This window comes from Aphelocoma coerulescens, chromosome 1 (genome assembly GCF_041296385.1).
Source record: "Aphelocoma coerulescens isolate FSJ_1873_10779 chromosome 1, UR_Acoe_1.0, whole genome shotgun sequence".
Taxonomy (NCBI): domain Eukaryota; kingdom Metazoa; phylum Chordata; class Aves; order Passeriformes; family Corvidae; genus Aphelocoma; species Aphelocoma coerulescens.
In genome coordinates this window covers 16,351,407-16,374,581 of record NC_091013.1, presented here as the reverse complement: position 1 = coordinate 16,374,581, position 23,175 = coordinate 16,351,407, and positions in this window count along the sequence as shown.

Below are 23,175 nucleotides of genomic sequence, written 5' to 3'. Positions count from 1 at the left end.
AGCTAGGAGGAATGATGGGGTCACAGGTGCCAGGTCACACCAGCCACAGTTAAAGGTTTTCACATTATCAGGGCAAGACAGTAGTGGCCAGGGCTGGTCAGACTTCAGTAGGCAATTTGGCCATACTTCTTGAAAGGCATCTTGGATGTGGAATGCACAGTTTTAACAATGTCATGCTAACATTAATGTAAGTGCAAAGAGAAGCATTTACTGCCCTCAAGGGAAGTGGGTTTGAGGCAATTAAACAAGGGCAAGGACAAGGACCTGGGTGCGGACAGCTGGGCCAGGGAAAGATGCACCAGTAATGGACTGACATGAATGCCCTGTGCCCAGTCTTAAGGACAGAGTAACAGCTGGTTAAAAATGATCGTTCCAGCTCGGAGTCTGCTTTGCCCAAGAGCAGAACAGCAGACCATTGCTGGCAAAGGAAAGTTCAGTGCTTCTAGCCATCATCTTCGAGGGAATGATACAGATGGTGAAGAGTAACCATATGGAATCAGAGCAGGTGTTGCATGAGCCACTGAAGAGCTCTTAGCATCAAAGCATCTATAAGCATGGGAGGAAAGACATTTGGAGGAACCACTGCCTCCCACCTCCCACTTCCCTTTGGAGGAAAAAAATGTAGGTTTTATCTGAGTATTTTACACATGGTTTTGCTTTTTATACTTTTCTTGGACCTTATGAAATCCAAACAAGTAAAAGTTTGGTGATGTGGTCACATAGGGAAAGTCCCCACACGATTTCCTTGTGTCTGTGTGAATCCTGACATCACTTGAAGCTCTGCAGGAGAAAGAAGAGCTCAAAGCCAGGCTGGGATGCACCTGTGTGCATATTCCCTTTGTGTATTCCTTCTAAAGTGTCCTAAGGAGGGGGTGTGCTTGTGTGTGTATTGTGCCGGTGTTAAGTGAATGCTTGGAAGAAGAAAACTGTTTGTCTATTTTAATGCCTCCCTGACCTTCTGAGGTAAAAATACTGCAGCTGGGCTGGAGCTCTGTTGGTCTCTGCATTTCATGCTGAGCCAACACTTTACAGGCCTGTTGACTGCTATCTCCAGCCATAAAAGCAGTCCTGCAGAAGGCAGCTACCTTCTCTTCTGGCATTTAAATCCCTTGCCTTTGAGAGTCAAAGCCCAATGGCAGGACATAAGGCTTTCAGCCTGAAGACCTTTGTTGTGATAAACCAACACCCAACCCATAACTAAGTCACAATATCTGCTGGCAGATGGCAGTGGGCACGCTAAACTCAGCTGGGAAGCTCTTCAGGGCCCAGGGAAGACATGGAGCTTGCCCGTGGCCTCATGGCAAGTCAGCAGGGGAGGGATGTGACCACAGACACACAGGGAGAGATGTCCCAGTGCCAACAGGGACATGTGGCTGTCTCACAGGGAGAAGCCCACTGCCACCATGGCACCTCCAGTACCAACACCACTATACAGCACAGGCTTTTCAAATACCTTTCCCTTCCCATGCCATGCTTATAAATGTTGCCATCCAGTGCTGCAGTAGAGGTGGGCTTGCCCAGTTGAACAGAAAGCACTGCTAAAATTGCAGCCTGACTGCTTCAAAATCCTGCCTTCCAGCAAGTTTTGCTCTCTGTTTGCTTCTCCTGGTAGCTGTGCAGCTTGTGCCTGACTCAGGCAGATTGTCCATCCCCTGAAAACAGCTTTTGAGCCAGGAGCTGATGCATGCTCCCTCCTTGCTCCCACTTGCATGCTCGTGATGGGCTCTCTCAGAGCTCGTGATCACACCAGCCCCCCCAGCCCTTCAGTGCCTTTCTGCTCAATAATGTGTTTCCATGGAGGAATACTAATAAGCTGATTCCTTCTCACCCCCAGATCTATGGGTAGGAAGGGTTTCTTCTTTCTCTCCTGCTGACCCTCAGATTGCTGGTTTTTCATGGCACTGCTGGTGTGCGCTGATTTGAAACAAGAGCGAGGTCCCCCTTTGCCATTTTTTTCTTGGTTTCTAAGCCATTTGTGCTTTATTTCAGCTCAAGACTACTACAGCATTTTCTCATCTGTTATGCCTCTCTTCAGCGATGAAATTTGGACAGAAAATACCTCCTGTTAAAGTGAAGGGCAAAGCTGGGAAAGAATGCAGGGTGTTAAACACAGTGTTGTGAGCTTGAGAGCCTTACCATGTGTTCCTCAAGCTGGGATGCCTGCCATAACACTGCCTGAAACACTGCTTTCCCTTCAGGCCCACCAGCAAAGTGAGGGTCCTTCTTCCCTATTACAAGTGGCATCATCTGGGAATGTCATTGCCCAAAGAGTACAAGCCTCATGGCATGGAAAAGTTTTGTTGTTGCCCTCACAGACAGAAACACAGAAATCCATCAGAATATGTTTCATCATCTTTCTTTCCTGTTACCAAGCCCTGATAATGTAATGAACAACTGCTGTCTTTGCAGTGGGCTCCTGTGCTATTCATTGAGGGGATTTAAATGGATTTTCTCATGGCAGCACAGGCAGGACTACACATGCACTGGTCTTGGGGAAAAGAGGGTGTTCCCAGCAGTGGGGGTAGGACACATGGCAATAACAAGGCCAGAAATGGATGTGCTGGAGATGCCTCTGTCACTGCACTGCCAGAGAACATGGCTTAGACAAGGACAGGAGTTTCTGACCAGCACTAGAGATTTAAGATGTCTGGTCTCTTCAAGGCATATATTTCAGACCTGATCCCAGGCCTTTGAACAAACAGGACTATTCTCTCAGGCCCTGGCTTGGGCTTTCAGGGGGCAAAATGCCAGGGGATCTGCCTCCTTTCCTGCTCAATCCCTGTGAAAGCGAAAAGTCTTGTCTCCGTGCTCTTGAAAATGTAGTCCCTGGGTGCCGCCATAGTAAATCACCTGCAATGTGCTTGAATCAGATGCAGGATATGCAGTCACCTTTCTTGATGAAAGGAAGGGTTCCTGTAAGCTTGTTCTTGAAAATTGCAGTTATGAGCCTGCTTCAGCCACCCATGCACTCTGCAACAGTCAGCAAAATGTGCTCAGATTTAATGTTAACAGCTCCTGGTGCAAGACTCCTTTGGGGCAGAGCTGAGGAAAGGGAAGAGGCAAAATCTGCTCAGTCATGATGACTCTTGTCCTGTCCTTTAGCAGGTCATGAGAGCACAAAATACCCATCTCTGAAATGAGGGAAGGGGGTAATGAAGCAGCTGCAGAAGGAGGAAACAAACCAAGCTGGAATGGGGATGTCAGATCAGGTGTTAGTGGACTTAGCAAATAAATCAATGCAGTAGTAAGTCATTCCCACCGTCATGCCCCACCCATCCCAACTCTGCCTAGACTTAAAACTTGAAGCCATATCTCTCCCCTCCAAAATTAGTGCACTGTTACCTGGGCAAGAATTTAACTCCTGATTTCACAATAATGATTTCCTATTTCAAATTTTCGTTTCTTGGTTGCACCGGCCCAAATAGTTGTGTTGTTCTTGCTGCTGCAACTTTAAAAAATGTCCTTCAGTGCACACTGAAATAATGTGCTTTGGAGGAAAAACCACTGGCAGATAGTGGTGTTTCTGAGAAAAAAGAGTGGAAAGCATCTACAGCGACAATGTCCTTCTAAAGACCTGACTGTGTGTGAAAAGCTATGCAGAAGATCTGTTGTGTTCCCTACGGACGGACACTTGGACCCTCTGTCAGTGACACCAGCTTCCCAGTTCAAGTCACCATAGTTAGAGACTAAAACATGCCAATTTAACTTGCTCTTGGTCTGTGTAAACTCAGTTTTTCCATCAAACCAGTAATGACTTGGCACGCCTTGCCTTTTTCCTCCATCTTAAGTCAAGACAATGAAGCCACAGAGCATACAATAGTGGTTTTTTCCTTTGGGAAGACATTGTTGCCTGAGGAACCAGTTCTTTGTTTAAGAGTAGCTCTTTTAAAGGAGATATTGCAGGGATTAACCCCACCTCTTGCCATTTCTTGGGACAATTTACCAGGGTTCCCCAATGGGGGAGTGCAGGTAGGATCCATTTTCACATAAGAGGTGCATAAGAACAGAAGTCCCTAAAATACTATATCAGACCAAAGGCTTATCAAGTTCAAGACCTAATCTTGCACAATTGCCACAAGCAGACACCTAGAAAGAGTATGAGAAAAAGGCTGGTGCAGCATCGCCCTTGTCCTCACCCACTTTTTCTGTCTCCACCTACTGCACGACTTGCCAAGCCAGAGGCTGTGTTTGTGATTCAATTTCATAGATCACCAATAGGCCTTCCCTTGGGAACTTTTCTAGTCCCCTTTTTAGTTGCTTTGAGCCATTTATGGCAATGAGTTGCACAGCTGTAATTATGCACAGTATGAAACCAGCTTCTTCTCCGTGTTAGTTTTCAAATCTGCTGCCTGTTTGTTTCATGGGGTGCCTCCGAAATCTTGTGGTAAGAGCACAAAATTTGGTCCCTGGCCACCTTCCCCACACCAGCTGTGATTATATTGCCTCTACCATCTCTGCTACTGCTGTAAGGGAACAGTGTCTTGGTTTCTTTATTCTTTCTTCACATTTTAGAGGTCCTGTGCTTCTCATCAACTCCTTCATCCTTCTCTCTACGCTCTCTACTTCCTCTATATCTGTTACAGTGCAGATGCTGTAACACGCGTATCAAACAACAAGGCCCGTGGAAAAGAAATATCTATGGACGGATTCTTGCTAGATGTTTCAGAGATGTTTATTTCCCCAGCCACATGGCCGGGATCTGCCGAGGAACTGAGGCAATCACGGGACCCAAGGGTCCTTCCCCGCACAGGGGAACACAAAACAACCAATGGGGAACGAGGCTGACCAGGGCCAGGGAAACCCCGTGTCCCCCCCAGGGCCCCTCTCCCAGGGCTACATGGCAGGGGGGAAGGGACCCTGACATTTCACCCATTTATTTTTAACAAAAGAGATTTAAAACTTAACATTGAAAACAACTGGATAAACATAACAAGAACAGGTTCAAAACAAAATAAGCCACCCTCCTGAGTCTTTAAATGTCCAAACAGATTCTCTGGAACATGTTAAGGCTGACAGAAGGGAGACAAGACTCTCTGAGCATGCTTTGTGGGGAAACTGAGGCAGGAGAGGGTTTAATTTCTTCCCTCCCCCTTTTCATTCCCCCCTCAGCATCGGAGAGGAGTTGTAGGGAAAGGGAATTGTATAGGGAAGCCATGGGGTGAAAAACAGATTAGGAATAAACTGGGAATGGGGTAAACTTAGGAAAGGGTTCATATTGGGTATAGGGTAAAAGGGGAAAGTAGGCTGTGGGTAGGGAAGTTGCTGGGATGGATATTGTTTATAATTTTGTGCATAACGGCTGCCTTTGATGGGAATACCTTCAGGCCCAGTAACATTTGCTGCTTGTAAACCCTTCTGTCCTTGCACTATATCAAATTGTACAACTTCCCCGTCTCCTACACTTTGCAGGTAATTTTTAGGGTTATTCCTTTTAATGGCAGTTCTATGGATGAAAAAATCTTCCCCTGTATCATCTCGTGTTATAAATCCATAGTTGTTTTTGACATTGCACCATTTCACAGTTCCTGTGACTTTCGTGGCTACAACGTCTCCTATCACGTGCTTGCGTGTTCATTGTGGCTGCCAGTCCCACGTGGCTGCTGCCTCACCAACTCCAATGTCTCGGCCGGGCCCCCGCGTTGCGGCTGCGCTGCGCTCTCTGAGTGGCGCTGCTCCGGCGCGTGTCTGGGCTCTGCACGGCCCCGCATTGCCATCGCCACTGGCCCCATGCCCTGCGAGTGGTTCTGCTCTGCCAGCTTCACACTGCTTTGAGTGCAGCCCCGTTTCGGCTCGGCGCTGCACTGCGCGGCTTCTCGTGTCGCTGTGGAAACCGCCGCTTCTCACTCTACAGGGCTCTCCGAGCCGTGTGCTCAGAGCAGCCTGCCACGCCGAGCCCCGGTTCCTGGCTGCTTGTGGGGGCCACCTGTCTGTTGCACATGGCCCACGGCACCCGTGGTACCTGTGGCGTCGCTCCCTCACTCGCGGTCGAGTGGCCGGGGACCCCGAGACAGGGATGGGGTCCGCGATAAGGCGCGCACTCCTGAGGGGGCTGGGCGCATCCAGTGCAGGCACCTCCACCGGCACGGCTGCAGTCACGCGCTCCTGGGGTGGCGGCTGTGCAGTCTCGGCCACGGGATTATGGCCATCCTCTGCTCTAGGGGTAATGGGACCATACAAATGCTCCTCAAGAGCTTCACTGATTACAAGGGATGCACGGAGAGGTTCAATCACTAATGCATGTTTTGTTTGATCCCTTATCTCATCCCAGATCTCATGCCAAAAACACCCGTGATTAACTCCAGTAACTCCAGGAGGTTCGATATCAAAAAGTAACTCTCGAGAAATATAAAAGAAATTTTTGAAAAGCCAGTTAAAAAAATGTTCTAGATCTCCTGGAACAAATACTTTCTTGTTTTGTTGTTCAAGGGTTCCTTTAACTTCTAGATACATTTCTTTCTGTGGTTCAGAGAGCCACATTTCCCATGACTCTTCCATAGTCCAGAGAGAATATCCAAACCAAGGTGAGAAGAGAGAGATCTAGAGTGGTTTTTACTCATGAATTTTCTGTCCTTAGGGATTGGTGTCTTGCCAGCATTCCTCTACCATTTGCTACAGTTTGGATACTGTAACACACGTATCAAACAATGAGGCCCATGGAAAAGAAATATATATGGATGGATTCTTGGTAGATGTTTCAGAGATGTTTATTTCCCCAGCCGCATGGCCGGGATCTGCCGAGGAACTCTTACAATCACAGGACCCGAGGGTCCTTTGCCCGCGCAGGGGAACACAAAACAACCAAGGGGAACGAGGCTGACCAGGGGCAGGGAAACCCCGTGTCTCCCCCCGAGGGCCGCTCCCCCAGGACCACATGGCAGAGGGGAAGGGACCCCGACATATATCCATTTTGGTAGAGGCTGACCAAAACTGCACATGGTTTGTGCTCTATTGGTTTCTGCCCAAGCATTGCCTACATTTTTCCTCCTGCATGTACAGCACAAGAGCAATGCTGGTTATTCTGCCCTGCCCAGTGAAAACTAATAAGAAGGTAAGTGCATAGCCTGTCCTCTCTTTCACTCACTGAGGTTGTTCATGAAAGTTGGTCCTGGAACAAGAAGATGCAAGTTTGTGATGTTGGTACACACTCCCTAGATTAATTCATTCTGGTAAGACACTGAGGAAGTGATTCCACATGCTCCGATGCAGGCTGACCTCAAAAGCATTATCAAAACCAATGAAACTGTTTGGTCTTCAGCCACAATCCAGAGTATCTCCAGGATTTACAGTGTTTTCAAAAAATAAAAAGCTCTGACTTTCCACAGGAAGGTGCTTGAAATTTCCTGAAGAAATTTTAAACCTTTCTGTTCATAAATTTAGCCTAGATCCAGCTCAGTAAAACATTAAGCATTAAACATCTGCTGAACAGGAAGAACTACTAAGAATGCTAAAAATGTGTAATCCCATTCCTATTTAGGTCTTTATTCATTGTGGCAATTAAATGTGTGCATTAGTGCTCTGCTGCATTAGGATTTAAGTACCCACATACAATTAAACGTTGTGTTGAACCAGGTCCCAAAGCCAGATTTTAACCTATATTTCTGTCTACTCTGTACCTCAGTTTTGTGCACTGAATATTTATTACTTGAAAGGATATTTTTTCCATGAAGACGGATTTACTTTAAAATATGTCACATGCACTCTTTTAATGATTCCATCTTGCAGAATCATTTTGTGATGGGAATAATTAATAAGGTTTTATGTATAAATATTTTTAAAATAGGTTAATCTCTTGCTTAACCATTAAAGACCATTCTAGGCAGCAGCATGTTTACATGTTTGGCTATGTATACATCAAAACATCCTGGGGCTATATGTGAGGTAAACAAATAAGTTTCATATTGTTTTACCGACGTTTATATTTGATTTATTATAAAGATTACCTGACAAACAGGATAGAAGCAATTTTAAATCTCATCTAATCCAATCCACTGCACTTTGAGCTATAAGCTTGAGTAACCATTAAGATCTCCGACAGCACAAAGGCTTCAAGAGAAGACACAAACGCTGCTGTTTGCACTGGTGCCTGCAGCTATCTCTAGTTTCCTTGGGTTTGCATTGTGAGCTTATTTAGCCAGGACTGCTTCTTTTAGCAGCAGCATCTGCAGCATATTGAATATTGGAGCATTCTGCCATCCATTTTGCTTTCATCCAGTTGAATTGCTGGAGTGAATGAGATGCAAAGAAGTCCTAAGACTTGCCCACACAATGAGTCAGTGGCCCAGCTGTTTTTAAAGTGAGAATAAATTTTCTGTCCCTTTGCTTTAACAACTTTATTGCAAAGCACCCTTTACACACATTTGACTATTTCTCTTTTTCAGAAGGGATGGGTATTCATGGATACCATTTATGCTCCCACTTGCATATTTGATTATCACCTTTCCTGATGGAAAAAAATCTTCCCTAGGAATTACTAGTAAAATGTTTTCTCTTTGTTCTATGAAGTCAGTGGAGAGAATAAACTAAATAAGTGAATTTTCCTTGGCACAAACAAAAATACACAAATTGTTGTTGGCACTGTCTATTATACAGTCCCATCTTTCCTCTCACTTACCAGATATGGTGTTGCTGTCTTCAGAAGCTTTTTTTCTCCAAGACCTGCCAGTTTTTCAGATCAGCCTATGTGGTAATTTCATTGAATGACCACATGGCATCTGCTTATACCCTGTAACTACCCAGCCATTTACACCTAAAACTTTTTGCGTCATGATTTTTCTCTATTTCTTGTATGATTTTTAGATGATGATGATAATGATGATGATTTCTAAATGGAAACCAGAAAGTTGTTCCATTCACTGCTCTTGTGTCTTTGTCTTTTAAATTCAAATTTTTTAAAAAGGCTGGAATTCCACAGAGGTGATGGACTCATACCAATGGATGGCAGTGTCTGCATCCTTGGAAATACAGCAGCAGCAGTACATAACACCATGTACTGGCATGCCAAAATGCTCAGATTTAACTTGATAACCTGATGATGCCTCAAGAGACCTGAGGGCACCCACATACACATTAGCTGCAAATACACTCTTTCCCCCCAAACTTCATTGGCTTCTTAGGGTTATTTTCTTTTATCTCTCCAGAATAGATTTTAACGACATTCATCGCACACCATCAGGAGTTGAGTTCAGCTGCAGTATATGTATGTGAACTTGTGATCTGATCCACCCTGGGTTTCTCCGTTGCAGGATCAGCCCTGCTTATCACCTCCACTCAGTGGTAATGTCATCTTTGCTCTGTCCTTGGTTGTGACCTCACCAAATTACTCCCCAAAACAGTAAGAAACAGCTGAAATTTGAATTGGAATTTTCACTTAAAAGAATCCAGTGAAGAGGTATTATGTTATTCTGAGCTGCTTTGTCATTGCTATTTTGAGTTACAGTGAATGAACCCTCTACTTGTTAATACTGGTAGTGCTGCTTGCCACAAGCTGGAAGAAATGGGCTTACACAATGTGCTTTTTTCATGTGGCATCCCACACTTCCAGGCTTCCATGGGAATATATGAATAAATCCAATTAAAAAAAAAAAAAATTTTCCTTTTTTACTCCCACTCTGTTCACCAGATGTGCCAACTCATCCTGGGCTTTGATTGCCAGCCTGGGCTTCCTTTTTTTGTTTATTGAGTTACCCTCAGTAATGTGTCTTCCCTCAGGGCCAGATCCTGGATTCACTTAGGATCCTACAGCCATGGTCCTCAGCGGGTGATGGCACTCATGTGGTGAGTGAGTGTGGGGCTGGGAATACATCCCTGTGTGTGGGGATCTGTCAGCATGTCCATGATGATGCATGAAGTGCCTCAGAGCCGGTCACTCTCACAGGCTGTTGGGAGTACCTGCCGTAGCTAGCAAAAAATTAGCACAACTGAGATCATATACATTTTCATTAATCTCTGTGAGCCTTAAATAAAAGGAGCACTGCTGGCAGCTCTGATTAAGAGCCTTCTATTGATCATAAAAGCCTAACGCTAAAATGAATTGTTTAATGTTGAAGGATTGAGATAACAGCCAAATAATTTGATTTATCGCAAAACCAAGACATAAGAAGAAAGAAAATACTTCAAATAAGAATGCTACAGTCTCTGTAGTAGGCCCTGAGCTAATTTCAGGCAGATCAGGAAAACAGCCCAGCCTCCATGGCCACGTATGCACCACAGGACAGAGTGGTCACAGCCTCTTGATGCCTCATGAGTGCTTTGGCCAGCACTATGTGGAGGAAGGAGGCTTGAGATGCTTTAGCCTTGCACAATAACTCCATTCCTCTTCTCTGTGTGTGTGTGCTTTCACATGCCCCCACTATAATAGATACACATTTTTATGCAAACCAAGAAAATGAATATACAGGTATTATATATTGTGTGTGGAATTCACCCTGCTTGACCATTTCAGCCCTCTGAAAGCTGGGCACTTGAGCTGGTTATTTACATTTAATGGCCTCTATTGTTACCAGAAGGATAGAAAGCAGCTCCTTGGTGAATATCTCTTTGAGGGCATCTGATTCACCTTCTGTTCACTGTTTAGGGAGCGAACCAAGACTCTTACTAGATGACTAGCTGTTAGATTAAGCTAGATACTGGTACTCCTCAGTGTGTGTGGGGGGGATGATAGAAGGTGTGAGAAGTAACACAATGATGAGCCTGCAGAACTCCCTCACAGCAAGCAATCTGCCATTGTGGTATGTATGAAAGCTAACACCGAGCTTGCCACCCCAGGCACAAAATGCACTTGCAAATCCCCTGCCATATTCTTGATAATGAGTAAAAAAACCAGAGCCCCTCATCTGACCCCCATTCTGACTACATTCATGCTTCTCAGCCACATGATTTTCTTTCAGCATGGTGGAGTTCTTGGAAGGGTTTTGGCCATTCATCAGCAGCCCTGTAGTCTCTGGGAATAAGGGAATAGGGAGGTGGTAGACAAGTCATTTGGGAGAAATGAGACATATTCCGAACTTCTCCATGCCTACTTAGCTCCCAAAATGTCTGCTCTGACTCTGTTAGCAGTTAAGCATCTGTCAAGTTGCTCTGCTCTAGCCAAAGCTTACAGTGGCCAGCCAACTGCAGGCTGGGCAGCGGAGCTCTACCAGGGAGTAAGGCAGACCTTGCCTATGAGCTGTGTGAGTTGTGCAGAAAAAGTTGGGAGAAGCCCAAAGACCAGGGGGCTCCTTCCCTTGTCCACCAGAAGTCTATAATTGTATCTGAGTGGACAGAAGTTTGCAAAAGAACCATGGTGTCTAAAGGCGTGTGCCAAGCATGGGGAGGTATGTGCTGAGCATCAGAGACATTCAGGAAGTGTGTGTCCACCTCAGCAGGGCTTAGAATACAGGAAACTGTCCCTTGGGGAGAGGGGGCGGGGGTGTGTGAGTGGTACATCCTCCTATCCTTCATTAGCCTGTGCGTAAAGTTTTTTCACTGTGCCTTTTTCATAAATGTGTTTATATGTCTCTCTGCTTTTGAGCATACGCCTTAAAAACATGTGCATATGCTACTTTAGTCTGATACCCAAACCCTCCTCCCACTCTCCCACCTAGTTTATTCAGGACTTGTCCTGCTTTGGTTCCCACTTTAATGGTTGCACTGCTTTTGCTTTTTCCATATACATGAGCTTGTATAGATGCCAGATAGCATCAAAGATCCCCACAATAATTTCCTCCTGGAGATCTGCCAGCAAAAAATAGGGGGGATAAGAGCCTGTCCATACACTGTTGTGGTGGAAATTATCTGTTTCTAGTTTTTAAGCGGGGGCTGTGGTGTAAAATCAGCCTGGCTCTGCTCTCCTCCACAGGAGGAAGAACCTTCCCAGTTTTCACTATTCCCTGTCTGCTTGTTGAGTGTCTCTTCAAGTCACAACTTTCAATTACTGACCCTTTATATTTCCTGGAATGGACTCATGTAATCTCTTTCTGCTCCTTATTGCCCAGTAGAGATTGACTCCGACAGCACCGCAATGGTTACGGCTTTGCTTTTGGTTATGGTTCTTTACAGATTTTAGCTGGGCTTTGTCAGAGGCATCAGGGGTAGGGGAAGTTCTTATTTAGTGTTAGTGCCCTTGGTTTGGTAGCTGTGCCTTCTCAGGGCATCTCACTGTGGAAGAATTTGCGTTTGTCAGTAAAGAAGGGAATGTTAAAGCACAAAGGGAGTGTTCTTTCTCCTCTGTTTTTCTTTATGTGTTTTGAGGTTTGTTCTGAATTCTAACACGTTATGCCCATGTGAATAGGAACATTTCAAGCACTATCTGCTTGCTGTGATCCCAATAAACAGTGGATGCCACTAATGGAGTCCCTAGCACGTTTTTGGAAGAGGAATATAGATGGCATATGGCACAGAAGAATAATTTCATAGTAATAAGCAAAAGCTGGTTATTAGCAAGACACTGCTTTGTAGCTAATGGTGTTATGGATAATGAGGTGAAGGCGAACCTGTTCTCAGTGCTGGGAAATAGCTGATTGCTCTCCTCGGCAGAAACAATACCAAGCCTAAAACACCCTTGATCCTTTGATAGATTTTGGGGGAAGCTGTCCCAGTGCTCAAAGACGAGCTGCAGCACAGCTTTGGGAGTGGGCTGTGCTGCAGCTGGCAGGAGAGCTGCTGGCAGCTTTACTACAAAGCTAGGCCAACCTGAACAGCAGAACAGAAAACCCTGCAGGTGGCATGGCCATGCAGTCATTGCCTCTGTGCTGCTGTCCCCACACACCCATGAGCAGCAAATGTTTGTGTTTCTGTGCACAGTAGCGATAGCATGTCAGAAGTAAGAGGCTGAATTATTTTCAGGTTGGTTTGGGAGAGGGTTGTTGGTTTCTTAAAAAGCACTATCTATCTGAAGGATTTTTTTATAGCCATTGAAAGAAGATACGAATGTTCACAGGCAACTTTGTGAGTGTGTCACAATTCTGTCTTGCAAATAGATTTGCAGTTCTGTATAGTGTCTGAAGGGAATCCTGCTTATTTTGGCCAAAAAAAAAAGGGAAAACAAATAAAGGGGGGGGGAATAGGAGAGAAATCAAGGGAGAAAGAGAAATAAAGAGGAAGAGAGGAAAAGAAAAGGGAAGAAAGAAACAGAAGGGAAAAAAGGAGGGAGGGAGGGAGGGAGGGAGGGAGGGAGGGAGGGAGGGAGGGAGGGAGGGAGGGAGGGAGGAAGGGAGGAAGGGAGGAAGGGAGGAAGGGAGGAAGGGAGGAAGGGAGGAAGGGAGGAAGGGAGGAAGGGAGGAAGGGAGGGAGGAAGGAAGGAAGGGAGGAAGGAAGGAAGGAAGGAAGGAAGGAAGGAAGGAAGGAAGGAAGGAAGGAAGGAAGGAAGGAAGGAAGGAAGGAAGGAAGGAAGGAAGGAAGGAAGGAAGGAAGGAAGGAAGGAAGGAAGGAAGGAAGGAAGGAAGGAAGGAAGGAAGGAAGGAAGGAAGGAAGGTATTAAAAAGAGGGAAAGATTGGACCAACTAAAAACACCTGAAAAACCTGACAGTTGGCGACCTAGATCTTAAGAAAAGAGGATATGCTGATATTAATCTGTGACTAATGATTTTTTGTGCCTCAGTTCCCAGTGACATAAATGAGCCAGACTTGCAGAGAACTGCAGGCCCAGAATGCCCCGACACACCACAGGTACTGCACACTCAGCCACACTTGTCCCTGGACAGCCTCAGTCCACCAACAGGCTGGGTCAATGACGCCTGCAGTCATGTCCTTCCTGCCCCTTTGCAAACCAAACTGACCTTGGTCTGGACCTCTGTCCCTCTGAAACACCCTGGCCCTCTCTGTGGAGGGAGATGTGGTTCAGCTCACACCCACTCAGCCCGTTGGTTTCCCTGAGAAGTCCCCCCAGCCTCCTCCTTCAGCACTGAACTCCTCCATCAGAAATTAGGGATTTGGGGTTTTGTTTAAAAATAAAGCATGCAGAAGGTTCCTATGGCCCTGCTCCCCTCAGATGCCTTGACAGCTGCCATGCAAGGGGGTCTGCAGGGCCAGTCTGCCCCTATCCCCCAGCCACCAACATCTCCCCACACCCTGCCAATGACAGTGCTTCCCCCAGGTCACCAAAAGCCACATTAAATTATTATTAATTACAACAGGACCAACAGTGGTGCCAGTGGGCCCTGGTGAAGGGCCAGCCGCCCTCGATGGCCATAGGAACTGCCCGGCTGCCCACCCTGAAGGGCTTCCCCAAGGCTTCACACCACACACATCTACAGAGATATGGTTCCCACACAAAATACAGCTGCCTCCAGAGCAGCTGTCCTGCAGCTGCTGTCACCCAGAAATTTCCACAAAAAACTCTTTCCAGCAGCACTTGCCTGGGGTATGGAGCCACGACAGGGTGGTGCCTGCACCACCTTCCTTGCTTCAAGCCACACTCAGCAGGAAAGCTGAAATGTCTTGATCAGAGCTCACAGGACGGCGTGGTGGAGAATTTCATTCCCCCTCTCCGGAAAGCCCAGGCCAGCCGGTGAACGTGAGCCAACGCCACTCAGCAAAAGCCACCCCTGGCCCCCCGCCATCTACCCCTGATGAATGAGCTGCAACACACTCAAAAGGTGAGAAGGCCCAGCCAGACCCATATCTCACAAACCTTGGCAAAACTGTAGTAAAAACCTGTGAAATAGGCTTTTAATTTTTTTTCTTCCTTCTGTTTTCACTTTTTGTTCATGTTTTGGGCTCCGTGCCCCTGTGCAGCATGCCTGAGCGGGTTGGGGCTGAGGGGACACGCCATGGCAGAACTCTGAGCCTGGTGGGGTGGGAAGGAGGGCAAGCATCAGTCTTGAAGCATTCAAACAAATGCTGCAGTACTCCTAGAGTGATGTCAGGCCACCTTTTCTGCTCAAATTATAGTAAAAATAAATACAGCTAGAATGTGTAGGCATGGTTTGGAAAAGGATAAAGGGGACATTTCAACATTGGTTTCACTGAAGTGGAAATGATTTCTGATAGCCAGCTGGAAGCTGGCACAGGCACTAGGCTGAAGTTGAGAGTTCATGCAGCTGGGGTTTCATAATACCAAATTGCTAGTCTTTCATTTATTACTTGAGTCGAATCCTAAAATCTTATTTATATGATTAGTCCCTCTGGGCCATATCCTTATTTCTCTTACACCAGACTGACTCAGAGAGAGGGACATCTGTGAGGCAAAGCCTCCTCATTAAAAGGTCCCTCTAGAATGGAAAAATAAAAGCCAGCTATGGTAACGTCCTCTAGCCTGCAGCGAGGAGGCTCAGACCAACACAGAAATGAGCTACACACCAGGCAGCTCTCTTCAGCAGAACTAGCACAGCCCTCCAGAGTCCTCCACGCCTTCCTTCTTCAGATGAAGGTTCAGTTCAAGTACCTGGTACTAATCATCCAGGTCATTAATTTTTTTTGCTCCAATTTACATCAAAACCTGCTCCCCCCTCCACACTGAGCAACATGGCAGCCATTATTAGGGAAGTGTTTGGTGCAGAGATGGCTGGCTCAATAGCCTGGCTCCTTCATTTGAACCCATAGCCATGTGCCCAGGACATTGTGATGAACAGCTCAGTGCATCACATAGTGTGGATTCAGTCATTTTGCTGTAGACAGGCCCAGCCCAGAGCAGTAGAGGCAGAAAATGTCACATCATACTTGTCCTGGAGGCCAGGGGCTGCTGGCAGAGCAGGTGATGTAGCAGTGCAGTATCACCCTCCTTATGGATTTGGAGAAAGGCTATACCAGGTGAGACACCAGGAACTGGAGGCCCCTCCAGCAGTATGATGGGCAGAGGGTGGGAAGGCACATCTACTCCGACTGTTAGTCTGGCAGAGAGATGTCTGAGATCATGGAGGTCTGAGCTTGTCCATCCATGTGATGAAGCACAGGTTCATTATTTATATAGAATCAGGTTGGAAAAGACCTCTAGGATCATCAAGTCCAACAATTAACCCAGCACTGCCAAGTCCACCATTAAATCATGTCCCCAAATGCCACATTCACATGCCTTTTGAACACTTCCAGGAATGGTGATCACTTTCATGGACAGCCTATTCCAATGCCTGTCCACTCTTTCAGTGAAGAAATGTTCCCTAATATCTAACTTAAACTTCCCCATGTGCACCTTGAGGCCATTTCCTCGCCCTCTGTCACTTGTTACATCAAAGAAGAGACTGACCCCCACCTTGCCACAACCTCCTTTCAGGTAGTTGTAGAGAATAATGTCTACCCTGAGCCTCTTTTTCTCCGGTCCAAACAATTCCAGCTCCCTCAGCTGCTCCACGTAAGACCTGTGCTCCAGACCCTTCACCAGCTTCTCTAGACGCACTCCAGCACTTCAGTGTCTTTCTTGAAGCAAGGGAACCAAAACCGAACACAGTACTTGAGGTGCAGCCTCACCAGTGCCACCTCAGACACACATCCTGCCCAGGCAGCTGAGCCCAGTAGGCAGAATTTTTTAATATGGGGTCAGTGGAAAAGCAATTCCTTCAGGCTTGATTCTGGGCCTGGCAGGAGCCCAGCACAAGTGTCCCTGCACATGCTTCTCCTGCATATCTAATCCTGTTCTATCTCCAACACAGTTCAGGGCTCCTTGCACCTGGTGGAGTAGACTCTGCTGTATTTTGATTTCTGAGCCTTCACCTTAATCAGCAGCCCCCTTCAATAATAGTTGTGGAATGAAAAGGCAGAGGAGAAAAGGCAGGACAAAGAGGATGAAGTGGAAGGAAGTGGCCAAGCCCACGGGCACACAATATGAACTCAAATGAAGGCAACCTGGTTTCTGGACTGTGTTCATTCTGTATAAATATCCCCAACAATTTAGAGAGATGGGGAGAAGGCTCTGGAGCAAAATCCTGCAGAATCAAGGCTGCAGTGCACTTATTCAGGGATGTGAGAGACTCTAGGATCTGGGGCAGAAATTCCCCAGCAGAAACGGTGTGCTGAGGGGAATCACCAATTACTCCTGTTAGCACCTGCAAGCAGGCATTTAAACAAAGCAGCATTCTCTCATTCTGTTGAAATGCACAGCATATCCAGCCCGGCTAATTAAATAGCAAGCCCTCCCTTACAAATAAGGGCACTGCAGAGGGTGTGCTTGAGCTCAGTCCCTGCACACAAAGGGTGACCGTTCCCAGGTTGGATTCCAACAGGGAAATAAAGACTTCCAGCACCAGGGATCTGCTCTGCACTTGATGCCACCGCTCAGCTTGCTCGGCAAAGCAAGGCCTCCACCAACCTCCCTCCCACCCAGCCCCACCGAGACTCCATCTGCCTGCCCAGATTTCATGGGAGCAGGCAAGTTCTGCTGGCTTCAGCTTCCCAGGCACTGCCTAATTGCAGGGCAGCACCATGTGCCACGGAGCACTTTTGTTTGTCAACCTGAAGGGCTTTGTGTAAGCTCTATAAAACACAGGCCAAGTGCATCCGGCGCAGCGTGGTACGGTGTGCGGCGCAGTGATGTCGCCTGCACCTGGACACCTCTGGGACCTGTTACCCTTGCTGAGGGTGGGATAAAAAGTACTTTGTTTTGTGCCTGCATTTTTGAAAACTGAGAAGAGTGCTCAGGGATTTCTGAAGCTTGAGTTGATTAGCAGTTAATGATGTGTGTCCTGAGGAAAAAGTAAGATTAAATATTCTGCTCGTATTGAGCAGGGTGTTTTAAGCTTGAGATTTATAGCTATTTTGTTAGTATTTCATGAAGTGTTTAGGTCTGTTCAATTCTTGGTTACACAGCCGCTCAGTATTTTGAACACTCATTTTATGCAGATATAACTTAAACAACCAATGCTGTACGAAAATGTGTAAGTGCATGTGTTGTAACTGCACATTAACTCTTGGGGAATGCTATTGAAAAACAGACACACAGGAGTAACTTCTTCAGCAACCCACAGATCTGTGCTCAAGTGCTGCTGCCTCATCCCAGGGCCATCCCAGACCCAGCACCAGCTGCCTAGAGCACTGTACCTTCCAGTCTGTGGCAAAGCTTGTCGTCTTTGCTTATTTCCTCAGCCCTCACCACTCTCTTTTGACTTGTCTCAGCTGGAGTTGACTTACACTCAGTTTTGAGCACAGTCCTGCCCTTTCCCATGTGTTGTATTTCTGAGTTATTTTATCCATTTGTGGCCTCTACCCTACAGGTACATCCCAACTCAGTTGCCTAGGTGTCACTCCACAGTTTTTCTGTCCTTGGTCCTTGGCATGTGGTGCAACTTTTCTACAGGTGGCTACCATGCTCTTACTACTTACCTGTTCTGATGCTTTCCTTCCTGAAGACGTACTTCTGTCACATTTCCTCCAGGTAATACCATGCATCCATCCATCGATTTAAAAGAAAGTCAAGAAGAAAGAGGTGGCATTTTTTAATCTCTTAGGAGAGAAACAAATTTCCTAGAAACTCTAAATTTCTAGGAGCTTGTCTCCATAACAAGATGAAGGTGTGCTTATAAAAATGTACAAGATCAGCAGAGATGCAGTGCAGAGGCTTCAGTCCTCACTAAGGAGTCTTGGAAGGGCACTTGGGTTGCTGAGCTGTCCTGATTCCTGTACACCATCCTTTAACTTCTCCTGTTACCCAGGCTAAGCAGATTCAGTGAGGCATAGGTAGGTAAAGACACACTATATCCATAACTTCATTTTGCCTTGGAGGTGTACTGCAAGATCAACACCTAACACATCATGCTTAGCAAATGTTGGCAATACAGTGCATAGAATGAGGCCACTAACTTTTCTCCCTTCACTTGGGGAAATTTGCCTCACACAGTACCATGTGTGCAAAAGAGTAGTTGTTTGCCAGTATATGAAGTGTAGCCAAGCAGGCTAAGCTGAACAAAAGTTTTGGGTCCTACATTGCTATTAAGAGTCTCAGTTAATTGAACACTTGAGTGACAAATGCACACAGCCACATTTGGACAGATAATCTGCTTAAAATCAACCCTTCTACCCCAAGGAAACCCTAGGGAAATAATTTATAGTGCAAGTGTGTGGCGTATTTCACAATATGTAAAATTTATATCTCATGCTAAAAAAGGCTAAAACCAGGACTGGCTGAAAGAAATGAAGCAACACATCTCTCAGAAGTTCTTAATTTGAATGTACAAAGTCGTAAGTCTCTAGTGCATACGCACTGTTAAAACTTGTACTTGTGTGCTACACACAGACAGAAAAAGCAGAGTGACTAAAGTTGCTCAGTAGATGTTCTGTGTTATTACTGTAACTTCCAGTATGGAGCTCATACCGATTTTGCTACCGGGATAGCTGTGAAAACCTTCCAACTCTTTCTCCTCCCTCTCACCTTTTCCAAATGTGAAGCTGAATTGCTATCTTGCAAGAGGTACTATAGATCTGATTATATATTGGCTCCTCAGCCTGATTGAGCCCACTCTGTGTGGTCAGGGGGATTAGCAGAAGTCAGCTTAAGTGATTTTTTTTTTTAGAAGAAGAAACAGGATGCATTGTATGTATGTGAGCCTTCCGAGGCAGCTTAGCAGAAGCACAGCAGTGCTGCTGACAGGGATAATAGCACTGCTAATAGGTATGGCTCACATTCCAAATGAATTCTAAATACCAATGGCTGCATCGCTGCTTTTCTTATTTTTCTGAGGGACAGACACCAATGAAAACCTATAAATTAATAGCTTATTTTCACTAACATCCTCTTGAAGGAAATGGGACTTAGTCTAGAGTTATCTGCCAGTTTGGAGGAGAAAGGGTTTTTTAATGCATTGTAAAACAATCATTTGAATTGCATTTTAGCATTGGTTTTCTGTAAAAGTCTAAAGGTCGTGTTCCTGCTTTACTGTAGGACTGTATCTGGTGTATATCCAGATTCACAAATAGCTAAAGAATAAAAATTCTTTCTTTGGCAGCTGGAACAAAGTGTCTTAAGCAAAATCATGTGTTTGAATCTACATCCAGACATGGGTCTTACTAGTTCAGGTCTGGAAATTTCTCCTACAGTCAGACATACATTGCAAGCCATATATTTTAAACAGAGCACTGGGCTTAATTTGGATTGCTTTATCCATATTAAAAAAAAAAGTTATACATATTCATAAAAATGATCCTTAGATCATTCCAACAATAAAGTTTGAATCTAGAAGAATAAACTTTCATGGCTAAATTGATTTGGCTTTTTAGGAGCCCTCTTCTTTAGGTAGATCTTTCAACCTCTAGAGCTGGGAATGGAACACATCTTCAAACAGCAAACTATTGTACATGTCGAGCTTGAAAAGCATTTTGAAAGCAAAAGAAAGTGAAATAACCTCAGATGTTATCACAAACTCCCATCATTTTGAATTTTAAAAATGGTTCATTACTTACTATGGATTTCTTGTGAACATGCTTATTGGGTGACAGTTTTACCCAATATTTTGCTGGAATATCAAAATTGAGGGTTCTTCTACCTGATGACTCTTTGAGATGCATGAATTTCAGGGGTCATATGGTTAGACTTTTTTCTTTGATTGGATGAATAAAACATCTTATATAAGTAAAAAACAAACACCACTAGTGAATGAGGTGCTTCTGGCACAAACACTTGGAAGACTACTCATTCATTCTTAAAATTCATGCCACTTTCCCACATGAGGGTTGTCACATACTTGGCTGCGGTCCAAACAGCATAAACCATAATCTAGGAATAAAAGCTAATGAATGCAGGTCTCTTAGCTGCAAAAGATCAGATTCTGAAAAAAATAAATTTTCAGCCATTTCTATTAACAGTGTTTGCCATAAAACAAAACCTACTTACACAGATGGCTGCGTGTTAGTTCTTCTGGGATTTTTTTTTTAACCCTTAACTCCTGCATTTTATCTTTTTTTTGTGAGTTTGAATCAGACCATCAGTGTTATTTTCATAGAACTGTTTGTGTTCTAATTAAGCAATAAAGAGCAGAGCCTGTCCTGGGGATTAAGAGTAACTTGGAGTGTTGACGCAAAGCTGAGAGCCATTAGTGACACCTGGCCATTAATTTCCCAGGAGATGCTAGTGCCAAACTCATCAGGGCTGTTTCTAACAATCCTTGCTGGGTTTTTAATGGGGAAAAACATATTTTTGACTTTTGGAAAGTACCAGAGGGCAAGCAAAATTACTAGTTTACCATCAAGGAGAATAAAGGGAATATGGATGACTACAGCAATATCTGTAGAAAAATATTTTCTTACTTGTTAACCCACACACACATTCCCACAGAAAGTAGATATTCAAAATAAATATAAATCTGAGAGAAGAGGTGGGAGATATTTTCAGAGCTACCAACTTCCAGTACACCAAATTTCACCAGATGAACTAAGCTGACTTCCAAACACCACAACATTTGCTGTTTATCACTTTTAAAACCACTTCCATTGCTGTTGCTTGATAACCATATAGAATAATGATGTGAAAAGCTTATCCAATTAACATATTCATGCTTTACTTGGCAGAGAAGAAATAGTGGGTATATCCATCTAAGTATTTTTGCATTCCTTCTGGAAATATATTAACCATTCCCATCCCTCCCCCTGCCTCCTCCATGCTATTACAGCACCTTCATCAGAGACAGCCTTGCATCGCTTCTGGGAGAACACTTCCACTAAATTCTTACAGGATATTAATGGACGTTCCCGTATAGTATTGCCATATGAATGTTTCAATGACCTAGATAAATGTGCATAATTTCCTTTGTGTGTAATGGGCATGAGTGTTTAATTATGACAAGTTGTGACTTTTGTAGTTTATCTCCACCCCCCAGGGAGCCTTGAAAATGAAATTTCCTATTCCTTGGCATACAGCGAGTGCAATTTTACAATAACCCTGTACTAGGATATCATAATCCATGTTGCTTCCTCCTTTTTTCTTCCACTTAGTATAGACAGAGGAGTCCAAATACTGAAAGTGGAGTTATGTGAGATAGTGAGTTTTTACAGAAAGCAGAAGGTTACAAATTAAAAGAAAGATTTAATGGAAAATGGGCTGCAAGACAGCAATCAGGATGACTTTTTTTACAAGTCACTTAAAATACTGACCACACATTAATTCTGAGGTTAAGTCCATTGGTTAAAATAATCACTGTTAATCAATGAAGGTGTTAATCAAATTGCTGAGAGCACGGGACCGAGTAAATTGGACAGTCAGATGATCTCTTGGGCTGACCAAAGATGCAGAAAAGTTTGTGTCCCTCTCAGAAAAATGAGCAATGAGCTAACTAATTTGTGTACTGTTATGCTGTTTGCAAATGCTATCTGCAACAACATCAAACCCTGCTATGCCTTATTTTTTGGGAGTTTTTTTAACCACCTCCTGCCCTTCTGCCATATGCATGCTTTTGTCCCACACTTGCACCCTCTGTCTCTCATATGTACATGTGCAAGCAAGGATGGAAAAGGCTTGCAATGGAGAAGTTTCAAGTGGAGGATTGATGGCCAGTGATTGTGAAGCCAAATGACTCGCTATACTTGCTTTGCACTACACGATTTCCTGCTGTTGTTTCTAGTTACAGTAGATAATAAAAAATGTTACAAAACCCTCTTAATAAGAAAACAAAACACAGATGGCATGTTGAATGTAAAGCATCTGGGGATGGTAATTGACTCTGGCCTCAAAAGCTATTTTGTTCAATCCCAGTTTTCTTGAGAAAGTGGGAAAGGGACAGCAGGAAATGCTGCACAAGTTGCTGGAGTGAATTTCACCAGCTACCAAAAAAGAAGTCTGTGCTGGGAGGTAGCTGGGTCTGTTGGGGGGGAACACTAAGGGCCGATGCATAGTGTTATTATCCTCTTATCTCTTGAGACCTTGGTTGGGAGAGCCATCTGTACAGTATTCTTTGGTCAAACTGATAGCCAGCTATTTGAAGACCTGCACAGATACTTCTAAAAGAAAGAAAATGAGGTTATTATTTGCAATATAAATTCTGAAAATGAAACATTATTCAAGGCTTAAAGAGCAGATGATGCCTAACAGAAAACTTTTAAAAACATCCCATTGAGAAATACTTTTATCATGCATCGTATTTTAGGTCTTTCTTGTTGTTCGGTAACACAGATAGCAAACCAGATCTGGAAATCAACTGCACAGTGTATGTTTGGCATACCTTCACTGCCCCCTTTGCTGTTTGTTTGCCTGCCTTTGCAGCCCAGTGCCACAGAGATCCACCAGGTTCAGTTTCAATGCAGACATCCCTGCAATGAATGCATTCATCTGTTCCCAGGGGCCAG